This window comes from Balaenoptera physalus (genome assembly GCF_965194825.1).
Source record: "Balaenoptera physalus genome assembly, chromosome: 10".
NCBI lineage: Eukaryota > Metazoa > Chordata > Mammalia > Artiodactyla > Balaenopteridae > Balaenoptera > Balaenoptera physalus.
In genome coordinates this window covers 95,269,949-95,282,242 of record NC_138889.1, presented here as the reverse complement: position 1 = coordinate 95,282,242, position 12,294 = coordinate 95,269,949, and the positions used below count along the sequence as shown (strand labels likewise).

At 40.0% G+C, this 12,294-nt stretch overlaps 1 protein-coding gene across 1 annotated transcript in view; it reads left to right on the top strand.

The window, feature by feature from the left end:
- Positions 1 to 370: 370 nt before the first annotated feature.
- The window catches only part of LRRC4C (leucine rich repeat containing 4C), a 1,215,963-nt gene continuing 1,204,039 nt past the window's right edge, over positions 371 to 12,294 (top strand). The window contains exon 1 of the mRNA XM_082410489.1: positions 371 to 1,330. The gene's annotated coding sequence lies outside the window, so the exon portion shown is untranslated. The remainder of the gene's footprint in view (positions 1,331 to 12,294) is intronic.

Sequence of the window (12,294 nt, the reverse complement as noted above, 5' to 3'; positions counted from 1 at the left end):
CATTTATCCACAGTCCCATCAGTCAAATTCAGATACTTGTTGCCACCTCCAAGATTTATAGGTTGTAGCTGGTTTTTGAAATTGCTTTGTATTTCCATTTAACAGCCAGGGTAGCGGCATGTTAAAATTTTGCCTTGGTCTTCTTGGAGCTTATTTATAAAGCTAATTTGTCTCCCCGGACATTTTCTCTCTCTCTCTCTCTCTCTCTCTCTCTCATTCAAATGCCAGCTCTAGGCTTCTAAACCATTAACACCGCCCACCCCACCCCCCCTTTTTTTTATCCCAAACAAAATACTGTCATAGACAATGCCATTGCAGGACAGTGATGATTCCGATGATATAGTCCTCCCAGGCAGGGTACAAACCATCTCGCCTTCTGGCTGGTGATGGATTCGCTGCTGTCCCTGCAGACATCCAGGCACACACATAGAGCACTGGGAAGTACACATTGACGGTACTGCTCGCCGACCGCCTCGAAGAAACTGTAGCTAACCACCTTATTAGTATTCTTGCCTCCACCGTGTCTCACTTGCAGCAGCGGAGGGCTGAGCGAAATGCAGTAGAGCAGGGACAGACACAGCTCTGGCAGTCATCTCAATGCAGGCTGCCGAATGTTGGGGGTGGAGGATGCAGCACATCAAGATGAATAACCTTGCCATAATCCGGGGCACCCAGCAAGCAGACACCTCTGCTGACTGACCCGCTCCTGGCTTGATGAATCTGCCTGGGGGAGAGGGATCCGGAAGCTACCTGGTCCTGGGGGGGTCCCCCATTGATTTTGGATGCTCTTTTGATCCTACACCGATCTGGGAAGGTAACAGTGAGCCGTACCATCTGCAGCACTCAGCAGCTATTGGAGGTTACTACTGACAGTTTCATCACACGGGTTTGTGTGAGTGTCTGCGTGTTTGTGCGTGTTTGTGAGTGTGGGTGCCTGCTTTTGCGTGAAAGAGAACGTGTGAGTGTCCAAGAGTGTGTGTGCTTGTGTGACAGCCAAAGCAGGTATATCGTACTGTAGGTTTCAACAGCGTGAAAATTTTCTCTGGGTACTTGGGCTCCCGGCCCAAAGCCCCTCAGCTTTCACCACCCCCTTCCTTCCCCACTCCCTCCTTCTTTTTGCCTTTGATGAGTTTTTGGCTTACTTTTTGGCGGAGTCTCTTGGACACGTTTTTTGCTGGTGCTGGAAGATCAGATCCATGGAACCTTTGAAAACTGATTATTTTTCTCTTGTGTGACTTTAAAAAGAAGAAGAAGAAAAGAAAAGAAAGTAGTGCAAGATAAATAGAGGATTTTAAATTTTCATGGTGAACTTTGAGGATCCGTAAAGAAGGTAAGTCATGGGACTACTTAGATCCTGGTTCTTGCTTTCCTGTAGTGTTTGTGTTTTCCTGTTTGTTTTCGGAAATCCACAGGCAGTTTAGAAGCACAGTTTTAGAGATTGTAATGCTCAGAAGAACTCAGTGTGTGACATTTTGGGGCTGTTTTCATGCCATGGGGATTATTTCCATTTGTATAACCATCCCCCCATCCTTCCTCCCATTTTTACACATTTTATTTATCTAGTATTTACACAGTGAATTCTGCATTTATGAAATTTAGAAAAAATTAATTCCAGGCTTCTCCCTCCTTGAAATACTCTTTAAATTTGAGGGGAAAAATCAGAAAAGCTACTGGCAGGGGCTCTGAGTTCAAGGTAAAAATGTGTCTGCTCAGAGACCCAGGGTGGGAGTCGGGGGTGCATCTGGACTTTTATGATAACTTAATAGCAGACTTTTTTTTTTCCGTAGCACTTATTTTTTTCCTGAATAGTTAAATCTGGTCTTGGAGTGGCGAATGTGTGGAGTACAGAAAAGCTGTTTCAGGAGCTCTTAATTGGAGCAAATGAGAACAAAGTGGAAATTGTTTAGTATTTTGAACCTCTCTTTTTTTCACTGATTCTCTTGCTATTGCATCTCATTAACCTTTCTGGATGCAGTGTCGCCTGATTAAGACTAGTGTCTCACATTTTGGAACATCCCCTTACCCTACGTGGTCCCTAGAGGAGGGAGGGTGGCTGCAAATTGCTCTTAATCGTCTACTCTTGGCTGTAAAAGCAAGCAGGCAGCATCAGGAATTCAGGTGACTTTAGTCAAACATCTTGCCTAACTCCGTCCTTTAGTGTTTCCTAAAGCACAGTGGTTAGCTGTGCTTTTTTTTTCTTTTTCTTTTTCTTTTTTTTTTTTGCTTTTCCTTTCCTTCATAGCAAAACGTAGATAGTAGTTTACCTGTTTCCATTCTGAGGTTATTTAATTAAAGCAAAACACCATTTCATTGTGATAGCATCTGTGTTCCTGTATCTGCGAGTATTTTTATCTCTGCATTGGCACCCCTTAGCTTCTCCCAAGAAGTGAGAATCACTCGTAAATGTACTTCTAAAATGCTGAGACCCCAAGTGAAAGCAATAGAGCTTTAGTCAAAGCATATGGATGGCGTCTTCTAAAAGGAGTAGTGATATTTTACGGAATGTTAGCCAACTCGAACTGTTACTGTGAACATATTCATGGAAGAGATGACAGGTATGTTAACTAGGCGGGGGGGCATGCATAAGTGTTTCTTAGGATGTCTGTGTATAGATAGAGAGCTGGTGCACATTGTAACATGAAAGGTTTTATTCAGAGACAGTTGACTGGGTCAAAGATTTATGAGAGCCAAGTTGAGAGATGTCAAAGATCATATTCAAAACAATAATATTATTTCTTTTTTCTTTAAAAGGAGTTTTTTGAAAATCCTGAACTAAAAAGATAAAAAATACTTAAACGTGAGATTCGACTCTGGTATTGCCATAGGCTCTCCCTGCCATCTATTTGTTGTTTTCTGCATAATGATATTAGTGAAACAGTTAAAGGAGGGCAGCTGTTAAAAGATCCCTCCCCTTTTTCATCCTGTAACTGATACTTACTCCACACTGTCCTCTTGGTTAAAAAAAACAAACAAACAACAACAGCAAACCTATGGGTAAACTCTTTCCGGTCAGTATAATTTATGATGTGTCTTTCTTGTCAACTGTTTCTGCTCAGGATATTTTCATCTGTTACTCATAGATTCCAGTTACATTTCCCTTATCAAGAGAGGGGATTTTATCATTTTTAAATGACTTGAACATAGGAGAAACCCCCAATAAAATTTCATTTTCTTTGTGGAGAAAACAACCTGGGACTCATGAAGCCTGAAGGCAAGTGCAATATATAAACAAGAAACAGAAAGTTTACTGTTCTAGGGAGAGAGAGCAGAGCCCTGATGCTGCAAGTGCCAGTAGGTTATGTCCGGGGATTGGAGGTTGCCCAGCTCTGCCTGGGCTATCACCATTCTTTAGGTTGGTCAGCTCTTCGTTAGCCTGCAGCTCTCGATATAACCAGTGCCAGGTACAGAGGCCAGTATTTGACGTCATCTATTTTGTGTTAGGGCAGTTCTGCACAGAGAGAAGCCCTCTGAAAATGCCTTTCTGGAAGTTGGCAAATTAGTGCCTCTTTTGATTGAGGGCATTTCATTTTGACTGTTCCTCCTCCCATTCACATTCTCACCCAGCGTGGGTATATTTAGACTTGTGGTGTTGGTAAAAATTAATTGCATAGATTATTCACAACACCATCTTTAAAAAAATAATAAAGATAACATCTTGGCTTTTGTGTATTTGAGATTTAATCATTGTAATCAGTGAATCTCCTAGCCATAGCAACACTTTCATTATCACTTACTTTAGGCTAATAATAGAAGTGGGGTACGTGCCAACTCAGGATTTTCTGATTACAGCTCATGCAGTGAGCAAAGCAGCTCCCGGGCACCTCAAGTTTTCCTGATGCTGCTTGGGCAACTGTAACTTTGTATCTTTATTATCAGCTTGGGTCAGAGCAGTGGTAAACAGCTTCCAATCAGGACTGGCTCCAGATCCATGGCTTTCTTTTGTCTTTTCCCGCTTTGTTTTGTGATAGAGAGTGTTTCACAGTTTAACAGGGTTGGGTTTTTGTTTTTTTTTTTTTGCTTAGCGAGTTCAGAAAAGAAAGGAAAAGAGAGGAAAAGAAAGGGAGCTTTCCATCTCAGTAGAAGTAACATGTCGGAGTTGCCAAAGAAAAGGCTGAAGTTCCCTAGAGGAAATAGATGCAGGGTTATATTTTTAAAAAATGAATTGGTAAAGGGTTGCCTTGAGTTTATTTGGGGAGAATAAAGGAAATTCCAATTCCTTCTCTATTTAGTTCCAGTCAGTTGGCCAGCCTTTCTGTGGGTCTTTGCTCAAGTAAGCCAACCCATGCCCAACATTCTCCAGAGTGCTTCTGTGTTTTTAAGACCCAGGGCACTTAACACATGAATGGCTCTTTCCTTCTGTAACAAACAGAGCTGACAGCTGGAAAGTCAGCTACTGAGAACCTTTAAAGGAAGCCAGAAAGATCACCCAGTAAGTTAAAGAGCAAAAAGGGGCTCTTGGAGCTCTGGCCCAGGAGGTGGGTGAGGACCCAGCCGACTAAACTTGAAGTTTTGATTGCTGAGTCATTACAACAGCCTGGAGCTGTGTGTTAGCTCCACGAACTGATGCTGATATTGGGGCTAATGCTCATAGGCAATAGCATCAGCTCACAGCAGAAGATGCCAACTTCTGGGATGAAAGAGATGCACCCTCTGATGACAGATGTGTTTGTGTTTTCTTGTGTTGTTTTCATCACTTAAAAACAACCTCTCAGGGTCCCCCAATAAATTACAAAAGAAAAGATGGATTCATTGAAGTGCAAATAGGACAGGGGCTTTGCAATTGACTAAATCAATTCACTCAATTATCTGCATTGCCACTGGGGACTCAGTAATCACAGCTAAAATGGGGGGGGTGGGGAGAATGGGGGCTGGAGTTAGAATCAGGAGACGGAAACCCTGGATTGAGAAACAGAAGGTGTCAGTCAATCCTTGACAGGGCTGCTTAATGGTCAGTAAGTCGCTCGAAGTCTCAGAACCCCAATTTCCTTCTATATGATTTGGAAAAAAGCATTCTTAACTCATAATGTTGTCATGAAGATTATGAAATATTGCAAAATAAAATGATCTGTAATTATATATTGCTATAGAAATGTAAAGTACTATAGTAACGATAATTTCATACATGGTTCAAGACTCTACAAAATAGTGTCACCAATATAATTTTAAATTAAATTGATTAAGCGGCAGCACTGGTCTTTTCTTCATGACGGTAATCAATATTTGCATTGTTATAATTCGGGTGTTTCTCATGTGTGTTGACTATACCTCTTCTCAGTAATTTCTATGGTATATTCTTAGTTACTTGTGGATTTGTGTGTGTGTGTGCACGCACATGTGCATATGTGCATGTACGCATGTGCAGGTAATTGACCAAATTATAGGAGGTACAATTTTAGGTTCATAAAAATTAGAAAATGTGTGATAACCTGAATCCATTGGCACTGGGTATCCAGAAAGGACAAGAAAGACTTGCACACTCTAGGCTTTTCTGTAGGAATACACAGATCCTTACAAGGTTTGTGGGCTTCAGAAAACTCTAGTCCTCAATGATACTATTGACTAGAATTTGAGTTACGCTTGGAACTTGTATCAGTAGGGTATTTTTTTGTAGTAACAGCATAGGTCATGATGATTGTCACACTGAGTTACATTTGGGGGGTAGACAGACCAGGATTAAAAGGCTGAGTTGGAATCATGATGGCAAGAGAACATGGTAGTGATGAGAACTGGCTTTGGAGATGGACAGACTTGGGGTCAGATACCTAATCTCTTAGAAACTCAGCTATCTAATCTGTAAAAGAGGGACGGTCAGTCATTCAGAGGGCATTTGTGATGAATGAATAAATGTATAATATAGTCCTTGACAAAACCCTTGACACGAAATTGGAGCTCTACAGGTAGTTCATGTATACAGTCTCTTTCCTCTTTGTCTGGCTTAAAAATTAGAAAGACCACACTAATTCAGTGTATTTATGTAAGTGATGCAGGTGGGCAAAAGCCCCAAATATAATCTGAGAGCTAAGTAAAACTAGAGAGGGAAAGCTAGATTTCTGTAAATTAGCTCATTTCATATACCATGGTTTCATCAGATCCTTTCTTGGAACAAGCAAAGTGCGCTTTCCAGATGTCACCTCACTTATGCTTACAACTTCTGAAATGATACTGAATGTAAGTAGTGAGAATGGTGTGCACCGACCCATATGTGGTTGCAGAAGCACAGTTCTAGATGTCAGCAAGTGGCGTTAACATTGCTCTTTATCTAACATCTCGTTTTGTTCTCAGTGAAAGGATGCCTATTTATTAAACACCTACCCGGTACCAGCACTGTGATCCTTGCTGTGGGGAATGTAGAAGGACGCTCCTGCTCCTGTCTCTTTGCTGCAATTTCTGCATTTGGACAGGGCATACTGCAGTCTTCAAGGCTGCCTCCTAGAATTTGGACTTGATAGTTAAACAGAATCAAGATTCCCCTGCCAGAGTCTGACCTCTGTGGGGCCGTGTCATTGTATATGACCTTTATTTAGTTCAAGAACATATTGCAAAAGATGTAAAAATCCTTGTTCCTATTAATGTAGCTGAGCTGAGCTGTCAGTGATGAGTCCAATTCTGCTTTGCTAACTCTGCACGGCTGGTACCACTTGACCCAGGTATTTCTGTTCTGCCAAGTCAGCCTTTCCCTGTGCACGAAAGGAGCGGGGTTTTGTCCTTCAGATTGTGGGTTCTTTTTATCCTTATATGAATGGATGAAGTCTATTTTATGGCTTGCTGAGAAGGAAGACAACATCCACGCTTCCTGGATTTTAAGGTCCTATTCCTTACAATCCAAATCTCATACAGTGAGAAAGAGAAGAGGGACATCAATTTGTCAAAATAACAAACACAAGTTCACTGGTGTCTATCAGAGCCTCAAGCATCAGGATTCATGTTTAGAGTACTGCACGGAACTAAGGAAATTTCCTGTGCAATATACTGCAGATTACATTGCTAGCACACATCTAGAAAGTACAATAAATTATAATTAATTCTGTCATATATTCAACAAATGTATTCTATGTGCCAGGCACTATTCTAAGTAGGTTAGAGATTTTACTTATACTTCTCAAAAAATCGATAAGATGATATTATTCTTATATTACAGATAAGGTGAAAAGTGATTCAGTTTTTTGCCACAAATACCGATTCACTGCAGAGCCCATGTATATTCTACTCTGCCATGTTTTGTTGTTTAGGTTGCAAACCCAATGCTTCTTCACATAAATCCCTGAATATAGACAGGGCAGAGCAAGCTTTCTCTAAATGCAAATCAAATAATCTTGTTCCCATTATAAACTCACTCTGTCAGTGGAAAGATGTGGTCTCAGTGTCTCTAAGGGACCTCTGAAGGGCCATTTCCCTGAACCAGTGGGTCCCTGATAAAGTACATCGTCAGTGCCACATTTTTGTGGCCTCTGGAGGCATGCATAGCTTGAGGTAGATCTCCATTAAACTTTGACCATTATCAAAGTCTTATTGGAATATTTGATGGCATGTAGAGTGATGGCAATGGTATACAAGTCCTGCAGTTACAAGACAAGGAACAAAGTAAAGAAATGAAGGTCTCCTCTATGACATTAAATAGTAAGTAGCATTGGGCTGTATTTGCAGACGGTACTTTGTGAGAAGTATCTCTCAACATGCTTATCTACTCATTAGTTATGTAACTTTGTGCAGATTACCTTTGTACCCATATTTCCTTATCTCACCTTGTAGGATTGTCATAAAAAGATTAAGAAAAATAAAACTTATAAAGGACCTAGAACAGAGATTGGAATTTAGTCAGCGCTCAATAAAAGATATCTCATAATAACAATAGTTGTATTTATTTACTTATAATAATAATTAATAGTACTAGTATTGATTATGATAGTAATTTAGCAACCTCAGTTTGCATATAAACCTTCTTGTATTCCATGGTGCCAGGGGTATACAAATTGTCACCTCACATCAATGAACAAAAAAGCGAATATCCATGTCTCTGGCTGTAAAAATATGAAATAGAGGAGGAAAATTATCTTTCAGCAATATTGACGTCAGTGGGGGACATGTTGATGGAAAAGGAGTGATTTGGTGCAGAGCGTTCAAGGAGACCAGAGACACAAAGAGGACCAAGTCAGAATTTCATGAGCTGAGGAAAGCTTTCTAAAGTCAGATCCTAAAATGCTGTGAGCTTGGGAATACAGCTCAATGCTTGGCTGTAAACAGGAGAAAGGGTCACATTTTGAAAGATTTCTTGATAAAGAGAAAAGGTAACCATCTTCCTTTGACTTTATCCTGACAAAGAAAAAAGAAAATTTCAACTCTACCTTTTCTCTCATCCCTGCAAAATTTCTCTAGGTTTTATATTTAATGTAGATATTTCAGTGATTTTTCTTCAGTTTCTGATGTTCTAACTATTGCTTTTTTAATATATATGAGCAAAAAAAAAATCAGCATTTTAAGTGTTCGGTGGTAAACCTTTCCTGTATGGGAGATTAAAATCCTTTATGTAGCTGCTTTTGATTTTTATATTCATGTTGTAGGTAACAGGTCACAAAAGGAAGGCCCAAATAAACACACAATTGTTCAGGATGTACTTCTTTTGAAAAGTATGATTTGAGTGAAAATATTTGACTATATATACCTGGAATCTTGTAGATACTCAATATGGAACAAGTGCTTCATTAAAGAAAAGTTTTTCATACAGAGTGAGACAAATGTTGGGATAACAGAGTAAAAAATGTGTGAAGTGCAAGCATTTTGAACAATCTCTTTAGTAAAGGCAAATTCTTTGAAAACCTGAAAACAGGCCAGTGGTTAGTAATACAAAGAATGAATAGCTTTACTATTTTTTTTTCCTGTTGGAGATGTTTACTCGGTATAGTGACAATAAACATACTGAATATGAATACACGTAAGGATGAAACTCTACTCGCTCTTCTTCAGAAGGAAAGCCATGTTTCTATGTGACTTTTGCTCAGGATCTTTCATCTGCCAAGAAACCTGTGCTATTATTACACATTAAACATTTTATCAGTCAACCTGTTGTGACTCCAGTGCCCACAGCGAGAGCATATATGCATGCAGGTTAGAAGTTTTTGAGTGTCTCCGGACTGCAAACATTTACATGACCTGGAGTCTCTCTTGCACACAAACAGCTTTCTTCCTGTGTTCATCTGGTTAATGCTACTTCCTTTATCTCTTTTCTCTTCCTTGATCTGTCTTTCCTTACTGCCGTGATTCTACTGGTTGTGTCTTTGCCACTTCAAGTTTCATTTTCATCTCATCTCTCCCATCACTCTAGGCACTGGTGTACTTTTTCCAAGCTTGGACTAAATGGAATTCTATTCTCCCTATCTGGTACGTGTTTTTCTCCCAAGACTCATTTGACTGGGGGGAAACATGCACACACACACAACACATATATACTCATGTGTGTACACACCAGAAATTTACACATACATATATATGTATATGTATGTGTATATATACATATTTATATATATTTTTTTCTACTCCTGAATCTAAGAACTGTGTCATGGATCTAGCACAAGGTCCCTTTTGCATAAGTAAATCAGAGTTCTCAGTGAATGCTGTTGTGGATCATACATCCTTTACTTCTGTTGTCATTTCAATAGTGTCATTTATTCAACGTGTGTTTATTGAACACCCACTAAGTCTGCTGTGATATTACAGTTATAGTATGGAAAACAAAGTTGTACACAATGTAATTTTTTCCCTTCAAACCTGTAGTTGGTGGGTAAGAATAAATATATGGGATGGGCCCTATAAAAGTCGTTAAAAAAAATCACAAGATTAACACAAGAGCTATCATGAACTGAGCACCATGATACTACACATGATATGGTGGGAATGTCACAGTTGTGAAAAGGGAGTATCATTATTTTCAGGATACAGATGAGGAAATTGAGCCTCAGACAGCTTGTGATTTGCCCTAGGAAATGAGTCATTACCTGCAGTGCATGACATCTGTCTGTCTGGGTGCATCTGGCTCAGAGCCTGTGTCCCTTGATTCCTCCCATCCTGGACTTTATCCTTGCAAACACCTAAAGTTATACGCAGTGCTTTCTGTTTTTCCCTATTTATTTTGATTTTTTCTATGCTTTTTGGGTGAAAACTGTTTTCTGTTTTGCTATAATATTTTCTACCTTCAAAATTTTCTTGGACTCCTTTCCTTTGCTACCAGCGATCGCTATAAAGAGAGCTTGGAAGCAAAGGTACAAAGACTCATTTCTCTAGTGTCCTCACTTTCTTCCTTGTCAAGATCTGAATATGTCCCTTTTCTGTTTTCTGGAAGGGGAGCTAGTGCTTTATACAGATGGTCTGTCGGGCAGACAGATGGTCCAGACCTCTCTAATGGTATGTTCTAGAGGGAGCATGTCTATGAGCTGCCAGCTCAGGATGGAATGGCCCTTAGCACAGCCATGAAGGGTTGCTAGAAAGGCTGTTCTGTGACCATCCCGCTTCTTTAATTTGGAGTTCTTGGAGATTCGAGGGACACGTTTTCTGCTGTAAGTAGATGACAGTTTCTCTTTCTCTCAAGCCAAGGGATGACAGTTCCACAACAATAAATTTAGAAGTTTGCCAGGTACTCTCAGAGGATGTCATTTTTTCTTGACTTAGAAACTGGATCCAAGGTGAGAATCGAGGAGAAGCAAAAGGGAGACTCTTTGAAGATGGTCAGCTCTAATTCTGACCATGTCACCTGCTTGAAGAAGCCACAGAGGTTTTTACCCATCAAGAGGGAGCCATTCAATCAAATTGATGGTTTAGTCATGACTGTCCGTGGGGGTGGGAAGTGCTGAGTCACCTGTCAGACTTCTGTTTAAATAACATCTTGACTCTGTCCCCTGAAGAGAACAGAGCTATGAGATTCAGAAACAGAGAAAGGGATAATTTCCTCTTCCTGTCTGGGGCTGAATACGGTTCCAGAAAAACCTACCATCCTCGATATCTATTGCGTTGGCCAAAAAGTTTCTTCGGGTTTTTCCATAACATCTTATGGAAGAACCGGAATGAACTTTTTGGCCAACCCAGTATTCACTTACCTGTACCAGCTCCCAAAGTGGTTAGTGATTTCAGGGTCCACAATATAAGGAAATATTTCCCTATTTCTGTCATCTTTTCCCCTTGCCCTCTTACCAAGTAGAGGCCACAGAAAAGTCGGTGTCAGGCAACAGCTCCTGTCTCTGACATTTATTCAGACTACAATCTCACCTGCTAGCTTGCTAGGACTTCCTGATTGCCTGCTTCCTTCTCTGGCTTTTTATACCTTTAGTGTCATCCTCTACTCCAAGTTTTCCAACATTGTCTCAGGCCCACCTTCTTTGGTGACATCTTTGATTGCTTTCAAATCTGCATCCTTTGTTCTAATCTCAGTCCCAGGCACTTACATGGTTTTAAGTCACCAAGGGCTTCAGATTAGAGGCATTGTCTCTGCTAGCTCGTGCCTTGTAATAGTACTTAGTTGTCATACTCCTCAACTCTCCTGTCTTCTTGCTAAGAGTGAGGAGCAGGAACTGCCTTTCATAATCACTCCAAGTCTTCTCAACCTGCAACCCTAGTTACATACTGACAACTATCTCATTTCTCTGTTACTTGATGTAAACATCTTTAAACAAGGACAGTGTTCCTATCTGTAAAATCTGGATCATGTTAACAGCTAGCATTTATTTAGCATTTACTATGTGTCTAGAACTTTATGTTCATTATCAAAAATTTGATACCCTGAAAAAAAATATGAGGTAGGTTTTGTAGAAATGTTAAAGATGGAGACACTTAACCTCAGAGAGGTTAAATAAATGGCCAAGATCACATAGCAGAGGCCTAGCTGAATCAAATACCTATGTTTAGAAATATGGTATTCTGCGTTCTAAGTTATTTAAATAATATGTAGTACTTTCCCTCACAGGGGAATACCTGGGATTTTGTTTGGATATGTAAGAAAAAACTTCGTAGACTTGAAAGCTCTATGCGAATGTTAATTGTTGCTGTGTTCTATCCTAAGATTATTTGTGGATGACACTGCATGTATTTATGTAGCTCAGTATAACAAACAGCTGATTAAGGGGCAATCATTTCTCCATTTTAAAGCAGAACTTTTATGGATGCTTATGAAATAGAGCTCCAAAAACAGATGTGTGCAGCAGTCTGGTTGGTGTGTCTGGTGAAATACAGTAGAACCTGACTAACTTACACTAATGAGTTGGAGACCCATTACAAATGATCACATTTGCCCAATTAGTGAAGGAGTAACAT